General features: G+C 41.9%; 1 protein-coding gene across 1 annotated transcript in view; it reads left to right on the top strand.

Moving 5' to 3' along the window:
- The window catches only part of UFL1 (UFM1 specific ligase 1), a 63,850-nt gene that overhangs the window by 3,274 nt on the left and 48,471 nt on the right, over positions 1 to 12,105 (top strand). The window lies entirely within an intron of this gene.

Genomic DNA, 12,105 nt, shown 5'->3' with positions numbered 1-12,105 from the left:
GTGGTGTCTGACTCTGTGCGACCTTACGGACTGTAGCGTGCCAGGCCTCCCTGTCCCTCACCGTCTCCTGCAATTCACCCAAGTTCATGTCCATTGAATCGATGATGCCATCCAACTGTCTCATACTCTTCTGCCCTTTCTCCTTTTGCCTTCAATCTCTCCCAGCATCAGGGTCTCTTATAATGAATCAGCTCTTCGCAGCAGGTGGCCAAAGTATTGGAGGTTTAGCTTCCACCTCAGTCCTTCCAAAGAATTTTCAGGGTTGATTTCCCTTAGGCTTGACTGGTTTGATCTCCTTGCTGTCCAAGGGACTCTCAAGAGTCTTCTCTAGCACCACAATTCAAAAACATCAATGCTTTGGCATTCAGCCTTCTTTATGGTCCAACTCTCACATCTGTACATGACTACTGAAAAGACCATAGCTTTGAGTATACAGACCTTTGTCACTGTATAGATTTGTCATAGCCCTCCTTCCAAGAAGCAAACATCTTCTAATTTCATGGCTACAGGCACAATCTGCCCAGGAAGAAAAAAATCTATCACTGCTTCCACTTTTTCCCCTTCTATTTGCCAGGAAGGAATGGGACCAGATGTTATGACCTTAGTTTTTTTTAATGTTGAGTTTTAAGCCAGCTTTTTCACTCCTCCTTCACCCTCATCAAGAGGCTCTTTAGTTCCTCTTTACTTTCTGCCATTAGAGTAATATCATCTGTATATCTGAGGTTGTTGATAATTTTTCCTGGGAGTCTTGATTCCATTTTGTAACTCATCCCGCTCAGCATTTCGCTGATGTACTCTGCATACCAGTTAAATAAACAGGGTGACAATATACAGCCTTGTTATACTCCTTTCCCAGTTTTGAACCAGTCAGTTGTTCCATACAAGTTCCAGCTGTTGACTTTTGGCCCGAATACAGGTTTCTCAGGAGACAGGTAAGATGGTCTAGTATTCCCATCTCTTTAAGAATTTTCCAGTTTGTTGTGATCCACACAGTCAAAGGCTTCTGCTTAGACAATGAACCAGAAATAGATGTTTTCTGGAATTCCCTTGCTTTCTCTATGTTTCATTGATTGTTGGCAATTTGATCTCTGGTTCCTCTGCCTTTTCTAAACTCATCTTGTACATCTGGAAGTTCTTGATTCAAATACTGCTGAAGCCTACCTTGAAGGATTTTGAGCATAACCTTACTAGCATGGGAAGTGAGCGCAACTGTCCGATAGTTTGAACATTCTTTAACAGTGCCTTTCTTTGGAATTGGGATGAAAACTGACCTTTTCCAGTCTTATGGCCACTGCTAGGTTTTCCAAATGTGCTGACATATTGGGTGCAGCACTTTGACACCATCATCTTTTAGTATTTTAAATAGCTCAACTGGAATTCTGTCACTTCCACTATTTTTTTTGGTAGTAATGTTTGCTAAGGCCTACTTGACTTCACACTCTAGGATGTCTGGCTCTAGGTGAGTGACCACACCATTGTGATTATCCGGGTCATCAAGACCTTTTTTGTACAGTTTTTCTGTGTATTCTTGCCACTAATCTCTTCTACTTCTGTTAATTCCTTACCATTTCTGCCCTTTACCGTGCCCATCCTTGCATGAAATACTCCTTTGATGTCTGCATTTATCTTGGAGATACCTATTCTTTCCTATTCTGTTGTTTTCTTCTGTTTCTTTGCATTGTTCATTGAAGAAGGCCTTCTTATCTCTCCTTGCTATTCTCTGGAACTCTGCATTCAATTGGATATATCTTTCCCTTTCTCCACTGCTTTTCACATCTCTTTCCTCAATTATTTGTAAAGCTTCCTCAGACAACCACTTTGCCTTCTTGCATTTCTTTTTCTTTTGGATAGTGTTGGTCAGTACCTGCTGTACAGTGTTACAAAGCTCTCTCCATAGTTCTTCAGGCATTCTGTCTACCAGACATAAGCCCTTGAATCTATTCATCACCTTTACTGAATAATCATAAGGGATTTGATTTAGGTCATACCTGAATGGCCTAGTGGTTTTCCCCACTTTCTTTTAGTTCAAACCTGAATTTTGCTGTAAGGAGCTGATGATCTGAGCCACAGTCAGCTTCAGGTCTTGTTTTTGCAGACTATATAGAGCTTCTCCATCTTTGGCTATAAAGAACGTAATCAGTCTGATTTTGGTATTGATCATCTAGTAATGTCCATGTATAGAGTTGTCTGTCTCTTGTGTTGGTGAAAACGGGTGTTTGCTATGACCAGTGAATTCTCATAGCAAAGCTCTGGTCGCCTTTGCCCTGCTTCATTTTATACACCAAGGCCAAGTTTGCCTGTTAGTCCATGTATTTCTTGACTTCCTACTTTTGCATTCCAGTCTCCTATAATGAAAAGTACTTTTTTTTTTTTTTTTTTGGTGTTAGTTCTAGACGGTCTTGTAGGTCTTCATAGAACCATTCCACTTCAGCTTCTTTGGCATTACTGGTTGGGGCATAGACTTTGATTACTGTGATATTGAATGGTTTGCCATGGAAACGAACTGAGGTCATTCTGTTGTTGTGGAGATTGCCCACAAGTACTGCATTTTAGACTCTTTTGTTGATTATGAGGGATACTCTGTTTCTTCTTTAGAATTCTTGCCCATAGTGGTAGATATAATGCTCATCTGAATTAAATTTGCCCGTTCCCGTCCATGTTACTTCACTGATTACAAAGATGTTGATGTTCACTCTTGCCATCTCTTGGTTGACCAAATCTAATTTACCTTGGTTCATGGACCTACTTTCCAGGTTCCTATGCAATATCATTCTTTATGGATTGGACTTTACTTTCACCGCCAGACACATCCACAACTGAGCATCATTTCTGCTTTGGCCCAGCTCCTTCATTCATTTTGGAGCTATCAATCTGGGGTAATTGCCCTCTGCTCTACCCCAGTAACATATTGGACACCTTCCAACCTGGGGGACTCATCTTCTGATATTGTATCTTTTTGCCTTTTTCTATTGTTTATGGGGTTCTCACAGCAAGAATACTGGAGTGGTTTGCCACTTACTCCTCCAGTGGACCATGTTTTATCAGAACTCTCCACCATGACCCGTCTGTCTTGGGTGACCCTGCAGGGCATAGCTCATAGGTTGATTGAGTTTTGCACACCCCTTCACCTTGACAAGGCCATGATCTATCAGGGGGCATCAGTAAGGTACACTACACTATATGCAGGAAACTGGCCAATTTTGTGTGAATAGGTTTAATTTCTTATTTTTTCAATATTTTTTGTTTCAGAGTATAGTTGATTTCTAGTTCTTTTTCAGAATCCTTTCCCACATGGGTTATGCAGAACATTGCATAGTATTCCCTGTGCTATACGGTAGGACCTTCTTAATTATTTTATACATAGTAGTGTGTATCAGTTCAGTTCATTTGCTCAGTCATGTCCAACTCTTTGTGACCCCATGGACTGCAGCACACCAGGCCTCCCTATCCATCACCAACTCCTGGAGTTTACTCAAACTCATGTCCATTGAGTTGGTGATGCCAACCAACCATCTCATCCTCTGTCATCTCTTTATCCTCCCGCCTTCAGTCTTCCAGCATCAAGGTCTTTTCAAATGAGTCAGCTCTTCTCTCAGGGGGCCAAACTATTGGAGTTTCAGTTTCAACATCAGTCCTTCTAATGAATATTCAGGACTGATTTCCTTTAGGATGGACTGGTTGGATCTCCTTGCAGTCCAAGGGACTCTCAAGAGTCTTCTCCAACACCACAATTCAAAAGCATCAATTCTTTGGCACTCAGCATTCTTTATAGTCCAACTCTCATATCCATACATGACTACTGGAAAAACCATAGCCTTGACTATCCAGACCTGTCTTGGCAAAGTAGTGTCTCTGCTTTTTAATAGGCTGTCTGGGTTGGTCATAGCTTTTTTCCAAGGAGCAAGCGTCTTTTAATTTCATGGCTGCAGTCATCATCTGCAGTGATTTTGGAGCCCCCCAAAAATAAAGTCAGCCACTGTTTCCACTGTTTCCCCATTTATTTGCCATGAAGTGATGGGACCAGATGCAATGATCTTGATTTTCTGAATGTTGAGCTTTAAGCCAACTTTTTCACTCTCCTCTTTCACTTTCACCAAGAGGCTTTTTAGTTCCTCTTCACTTTCTGCCATAAGGGTGGTGTCATCTGCATATCTGAGGTTATTGATATTTCTCCCGGCAATCATGATTCCAGCTTGTTCTTCTTCCAGCCCAGTGTTTCTCATGATGTACTCTGCATATAAGTTAAATAAGCAGGGTGACAGTATACAGCCTTGACGTACTCCTTTTCCTATTTGGAGCCAGTCTGTTGTTCCATGTCCAGTTCTAACTAACTGTCGCTTCCTGACCTGCATACAGGTTTCTCAAGAGGCAGGTCAGGTGGTCTGGTATTCCCATCTCTTTCAGAATATTTCACAGTTTATTGTGATCCGCACAGTCGAAGGCTTTGGTGTAGTCAGTAAAGCAGAAATAGATGTTTTTCTGGAACTCTCTTGCTTTTTCGATGATCCAGCGGATATTGGCAATTTGATCTCTGGTTCCTCTGCCTTTTCTAAAACCAGCTTGAACATCTGGAAGTTCATGGTTCACATATTGCTGAAGCCTGGCTTAGAGAATTTTGAGCATTACTTTACTAGCGTGTGAGATGAGTGCAATTGTGCGGTAGTTTGAGCATTCTTTGGCATTGCATTTCTTTGGGCTTGGGATGAAAACTGACGTTGCCCAGTCCTGTGGTCACTGCTGAGGCTTCCAAATTTGCTGGCATATTGAATGAAGCACTTTCACAGCATCATCTTTTAGGATTTGAAATAGCCCAACTGAAATTCCATCACCTCCACTAGCTATATTCATAGTGATGCTTTTTAAGGCCCGTGTGACTTCACATTCCAGGATGTCTGACTCTAGGTGAGTGATCACACCATCGTGATTACCTGGGTCCTGAAGATCTTTTTTGTATAGTTCTTCTGTGTATTCTTGCCACCTCTTCTTACTATCTTTTGCTTCTGTTAGGTCCATCCATTTCTGTCTTTTATTGAGCCCATCTTTGCATGAAATGTTCCTTTGGTATCTCTAATTTTCTTGAAGAGATCTCTAGTAGTTTCCATTCTATTGTTTTACTCTATTTCTTTGCACTGATCACTGGAGAAGGCTTTCTTCTCTCTCCTTGCTATTCTGCATCCAAATGGGTATATCTTTCCTTTTCTCCTTTGCTTTTCACTTCTATTTCACTCTTTTTTAATGGCTGAGTAATATTCCACTCTATACATGTACCACATCTCCTTTATCTATTCCTCTGTCAGTGGACATTTAGGTTATTTCCATGTCTTACTTGTTGTAAATAGTGCCCCAGTGAACATTGGGGTGAATGTATCTTTTCAAAGTATGCTTTCCTCCAGATGTATGCCCAGGAGTGAGATTACTGGACCATGTGATAGTTATATTTTTAGTTTTTTAAAAATCTTCATACTGTTCACTGTAGTGGTTATACCAGTTTTACATCCCCACCAACGGTGTTAAGAGGGTTCCCTTTTCTCCACACACTGTCCAGTATGTATTGTTTGGAGACTTTCAGATGATGGCTGTTCTGATTGGTGTGAGGTTATAACTGATTGTAGTTTTGATTTGCATTTCTCTAATAATTAGTGACATTGAGCATATTTTCATGTTTTTGGCCATCTGCATTGTCTAATTCAGTGAAACCATGAACCATGCCATGTAGGGCCACCCAAGACAGACGGGTCATGATGGAGAGTCTGACAAAACATGGTCCACTGGAGAACAGAATGGCAAACCACTTCAGTATCCTTGCCTTGAGAACCCCATGAATAGTATAAAAAGTCAAAAAGATAGGATACTGAAAGGTGAACTCCTCAGGTTGGTAGGGGCCTAATATGCTACTGGAGATCAGTGGAGAAATCACTGCAGAAAGAATGAAGAGACGAGGCCAAAGCTAAAATAGCACCCAGTTGTGGATGTGATTGGTGCTGGAAGTAAAGACTAATGCTGTAAAGAACAATACTGCACCGGAACCTGGAATGTTAGGTCCATGAGTCAAGGTCAGTTGGAAGTGGTCACACAGGAGATGGCAAGAGTGAACATCAACATCTTAGGAATCAGAATGATCTCTGTTCGTTTTCAAGGCAAACCATTCAATATCACAGTAATCCAAGTCTATGCCCCAACCAAAAATGCTGAATAAGCTGAAGTGGAACAGTTCTGTGAAAGACCTACATGACCTTCTAGAACTGATACCAAAAAAGATGTCCTTTTCATTATAGGGGACTGGAATGCAAAAGTAGGAAGTCAAAAGATACCTGGAGTTACAGGCAAATTTGGCCTTGGAATACAAAATGAAGCAGGGCAAAGGCTAACAGAATTTTGCTAAGAGAATGCACTGGTCATAGTAAACACCCTCTTCCAACAACACAAAAGAAGACTCTACACATGAACATCATCAGATGGTCAATACTGAACTTAGATTGCTTATATTCTTTGCAGCCAAAGATGGAGAAGCTCTATACAGTCAGCAAAAACTGGGAGCTGACTGTGGCACAGATCATGAATTCCTTATTGCTAAATTCAGACTGAAATTGAAGAAAGTAGGGAAAACCAGTAGACTACTCAGGTATGACATAAATCAAATTGCTTAATGATTATACAGTGGAAGTAACAAACAGATTCCAGGGATTAGATCTGATAGCGTAGCTGAAGAAGTATGGACAGAGATTCGTGACATGGCACCGGAAACAGGGAGCAAGACCATCCCCAAGAAAAAAAAAATGCAAAAAGGTAAAATGGCTGTGTAAGGAGGCCTTACAAATAGCTGAGAAAAGAGAGAAGCTAAAGGCAAAGGAAAAAAGAAAAGATAAACCCATTTGAATGCAGAGTTCCAAAGAATAGCAAGGAGAGATAAGAAAGCCTTCTTCAGTGACCAGTGCAAAGAAATAGAGGAAAACAATAGAATGGGAAAGACTAGAGATCTCTTCAAGAAAATTAGAGATACCAAGGGAACATTTCATGCAAAGATGGGCTCAATAAAGGACAGAAATGGTAGGGGCCTAACGGAAGCATAAGATAGTAAGAAGAGGTGGCAAGAATACACAGAACTGTACAAAGAAGATCTTCATGACCCAGATAATTACGATGGTGTGATCACTCACCTAGACCCAGACATCCTGGAATGCCAAGTCAAGTGGGCCTTAGGAAGCATCACTGTGAACAAAGCCAGTGGAGGGGATGGAATCCGGCTGAGCTGTTTCACATCCTGAAAGATGATGCTGTGAGAGTGCTGCACTCAGTGTGCCAGCAAATGTGGAAATCTCAGCAGTGGCCGCAGGCCTGGATCAGGGCAGTGTTCATTCCAATCCTGAAGAAGGCCTATGCTAAAGAAATCAAAATACCACACAATTGCACTCATCTCACACTCTAGGAAGATAATGCTTAAAATCCCCCAGGCCAGGCTTCAGCAATACGTGAACCGTGAACTTCCAGATATTCAAGCTGGTTTTAGAAAAGGCAGAGGAACCAGAGATCAAATTGCCAACATCCACTGGATCATCGAAAAAGCAAGAGAGTTCTAGAAATACATCTACTTCTGCTTTATTGACTACGCCAAAGCTTTTGACTCTGTGGATCACAACAAACTGTGGAATATTCTGAAAGAGATGGGAATACCAGACCACCTGACCTGCCTCCTGAGAAATCTGTATGCAGGTCAAGAAGCAACATTTAGAACTAGACATGGTTCCAGATCGGGAAAGGAGTACGTCAAGGCTTTATAGTCACCCTGGTTATTTAACTTACATGCAGAGAACATCATGCGAAATGTTGGGCTGGATGAAGCACAAGCTGGAATCAAGATTGCCGGGAGAAATACCAATAACCTCTGATATGCAAATGGTACCACCCTTAATGGCAGAATGAAGAAGAACTAAAGAGCCTCTTGATGAAAGTGAAAGAGGAGAGTGAAAAAGTTGACTTAAAGCTGAACATTCAAAAAACAAATCATGGCATGCAGTCCCATCACTTCATAGCAAATAGATGGGGAAACAGTGGCTGACTTTATTTTTGGGGGGTCCAAAATCACTGCAGATTGTGACTAAGCCATGAAATTAAAAGACATTTGCTCCTTGGAAGAAAAGTTATGAGCAACCTAGACATATTAAAAACAGAGACATTACTTTGCCAACAAAGGTCCGTCTAGTGAAGGGTAACTGTTGCTTCCTGACCTGCATACAGATTTCTCAAGAGGCAGGCCAGGTGGACTGGTATTCCCATCTGTTAAGAATTTTCCACAGTTTGTTGTGATACACAGAGTCAAAGGCTTTGAAATAATCAATAAAGCAGAAATAGATGTTTTTCTAGAACTCTCTTCTTTTTTCGATGACCCAATGGATGTTGGCAATTTGACCTCTGGTTCCGATGGGGACTATGGTAACATTAATGGTGAACTGCGAGGGAGACCTTGCCCACCTGATGCTGCCACGGCCCTGGTCCCTGTGGTGAGCCCCAGCCAACCCACCCTCCCCAGGAGACCGTCCCACACTAGCAGGTTGTTTTGGTTCAGTCGCCTGTTGGGTCACTCTGCTTTCCCCTGGGTGTTGGTGCCAGCAAGGTTTTTTTTGTGCCCTCCAAGATTAGAGTCTCTGTTTCCCTCAGTCCTGTGGAAGTCATGCAAACAAATTCCACTGGCCTTTAAGGCCAGATTCCCTGGGGGTTCCTGCTCCTTTTGTCAGATCCCCGGGCTGGGAAGCCTGGTGTGGAGTTCAGAAGCTTCAGAACAATGAGAGTACTTCTTTGATATTCTTGTTCTCGTTTGTGGGTCACCCACCCCACGGGAATGGAATTTTATTTTACTGTGATTGCGCCCCCTCCTACCATCTCGCTGTGGCTTCTTCTTTGTCTTTGGACATGGGGTATCTTATTTGGGGGGTTCTAGCGTTCTCCTGTCAGTGGTTGATCAGCAGCTAGTTGCAGTTTTTGTGGTGTTGCAAGAGGTGGTGAGCACACATCCTGCTACTCCACCATCTTGAACTAAACAGCACTGATCTTTGTTTTCTGAATGTTGAGCTTTAAGCCAGGTTTTTCACTCTCCTCGTTCACCTTCATCAAGAGGCTCTTTAGTTCCTCTTCACTTTCTGCCATTAGGGTGGTGTCATCTGCATATCTGCGGTTGTTGATATTTCTCCCTGAAACATTGATTCCTGCTTGTGATTCATCTAGCTCGGCATTTCACATGGTGTACTCTGCATCTAAGTTACATAAGCAGGATGACTATGTACAACCTTGATGTACTCCTTTCCCAATTTTGAACCAGTCACTTGTTCCATGTAAGGTTCTAACCGTTGCTTCTTGACCTGCATACAGGTTTCTCAGGAGGCAGGTAAGGTGGTCTGGTATTTGCATCTCTTTCAAGAATTCTCCGCAATTTATTGTGAGCCACACAGATTAACTTCAGCAGTATTATCCAAAGACACATACTGGAGACATACATAAATCCAGACTAACAGAGATCTCACAGTTTTTGCTCAAGGTTTAAAATGCCTCTTTGTGTTTTTTTGTTTGTTTTTTTTTAATCTTGGCTTGAAGTTCTACTAATTAGTCCAAGGGCAAAGTCCCAGAAAAGTGGGCTGTGCTTGTATCTCAAAGACATAGTAAGAGGATTTCAAGCTTTCTTCTAGGTGTGTTTTCTCTCAAGGTCAGAATTCCTAAGGAAAAAAATATTTTAACAAGCTAACTTTCTCTAATTGCCTATACAAAAGAACCAGTTTTTTTGAGAAGTGTCTGTTTAAATCTTCCACCCACTTTTTGATTGGGTTGTTTATTTTTCTTATATTAAGTAAGCTGCATGAGTTGCTTTTATATTTTGGAACTTTAACCCTAAGAAAACAATAATTCAAAAAGATACATGTACCCCAGTGTTTATTACAGCACTATTTACAGTAGCCAGGACTCGGAAGCAACCTAGATGTCCTTCGACAGATGAATGGATAAAGAAGTTTTGGTACATATAAACAATGGAATGTTACTCAGCCATGAAAAGGAATGCATTTGAGTCAGTTAGAGTGAGGTGGATATACCTGTAGCCTGTTACAGTGTGAAGTATGTTATTAATGCATATATGTGGAATCTAAAAAAGTGGTACCAATGAACCTATTTACAGGGCAGGAATAGAGATGCAGACATGGAGAAAAGACTTGTGGACAGAGTTGGGGAAGGAGAGGTGGGGCAGATGAGAGAGTAGCCTGGAGCATGTGCATTACCATGTGTAAGATAGATAGCTAACGGGAAGTTGCTGTGTAACACAGGGGACCCGAAGTGGCACTCTATGACAACCTAGAGGGGTGGGATGGAGCTGGGGGAGGTTCAGGAGGGAGGGGAGCATATGTATACTCTCGACTGATTCATGTTGTTGTATGGCAGACGCCAACACAGTACTGTAAAGGAATTATCCTCCAATTAAAAACAAATTTAAAAAAGAACCAGTTTTGCAATTTCAAAAGAGTTTTAACCAGTTTTCTCTGGAATCTAAACAATATTGTGGTCTCACAGCGTCAAAAAAGATTATCTTTTTTTGTATTCATAGTTTTATAGCTAAAATTTAGACCAAATAGTGGTTAAATTGACACTCATAAGAGGGGCAGACTGACTGATGAAATGTTGTCCCAGGGTACCATCAGTGGTGTTTATAACTGAAAGCAGATGGAAAGAACAAAAAACTTAATGCCCTAGGAGCATTTTCAAGGGATATTTCTTTGGGTTTAGAAGGAGATCCTCCCATGTTGAATAACCTGCAACTGAGACCAGCACTCCTAGAAATGAAGTCCAGCATCCTGGAAACATTACTCGGAGGCACCTGTAAGGGATTCACAGCATCCTGTGGATCGCCTTTGATCTTGATGCTGATGGGCTTTGGGGCATCCTCTACTCCCTCACTGGTTTCTAACCAGACATCTCTGGCAGCTTTGGTTCCTTTCAAGGTGCTCTCCCTCCTTGCCTACGGTGGACATTTGCACCAGTGCAGAGCAGTTGCTGGGTTTTCCCTTAAGCCTTTATAGACAACAGATCTCCTCTGTGTCCTATAGCAAGATTTCCTACGCTGGGGTGTACTCCTCAGGGTTGAGCATTTATAAAATTTACGTTGTGATCTACTGAGAATTGGCCAACTCAGTAGGCTGTCCGTAGCAGTGTATGGGCTGCAAAAGCCTGGGGTCAGTGTGAGGGGTCAGCTGAGAAGTAAAAGGAAAAACTCTTGGAGGAATTGGAGTTGAGAAGCATAATTATTTCAGATGTGTGTGTTTTATAACAAAGATAAGACCTCAGGGAGCCTGTGCACTCAGCCTGATGAAGACAGCACTGGCAGTTTAGAAATAAAAAGCAAAAGATCTTTTCCCAGGAGGATGTTGAACATATGTAGTGAAAAACAGGCCTTTCTGTGCAAGATAAGTTGGAAAGAAAGGCACAATCCAAAGGAGAAGCAAGGAAGATAGTGCACGCAGAGATCTCTTGCCATAGTGGAGCGAGACCTGCAAATTACCTTGGCAGCAATCCAAATCATGGCACCAGATGATGTTGGCAAGTGAGAGGACCTTGGTTCTTATCTTCTTCAGAGAAAGAATTCCACAAAGAGACATTTTAAAGCAGACACAGAATTTATTGGAAGCACAGTACATGCAAAGAGAACAAAGAAGCAGTCTATTTAAAACAAAGCAGAAATACACACCCAGGAAAGAGTGTGGGTGTCCTCCCTAATGAAGAGCGTCCCAGAGAGGTGATTTAAATCACTTACATGGAAGCAGTTTTTCCTGGGTTTTTTATTTCCTCTGGCTAGTCCTCTTTCTTTATTTCCCACCTCAGACTTGACCCAAGGCTCTTCCTGATAGACTTATCCATCTTTTTGCCAAGATGGATTCCAGCGTGGGAGCCTGTAGGAGATTGACAGCACCTATTATGGGATAGCGCCCCTCCCTTTTTGACCCCCAAGTCTTTCTACTCATGTGCAGTCCTGGAAATCTCCTTGACCTCAGAAGTGATAGATGCAGTCGTCTTATTTCTTGACTCCAACAGAGCTCAGCTTCTGCTATTAACTTTATCCTTGAAGTGTCTAGG

Source organism: Cervus elaphus, chromosome 28 (genome assembly GCF_910594005.1).
Source record: "Cervus elaphus chromosome 28, mCerEla1.1, whole genome shotgun sequence".
NCBI lineage: Eukaryota > Metazoa > Chordata > Mammalia > Artiodactyla > Cervidae > Cervus > Cervus elaphus.
Note: the sequence above shows the minus strand (reverse complement) of the source record. Positions and strands in the feature narration are given on the sequence as shown.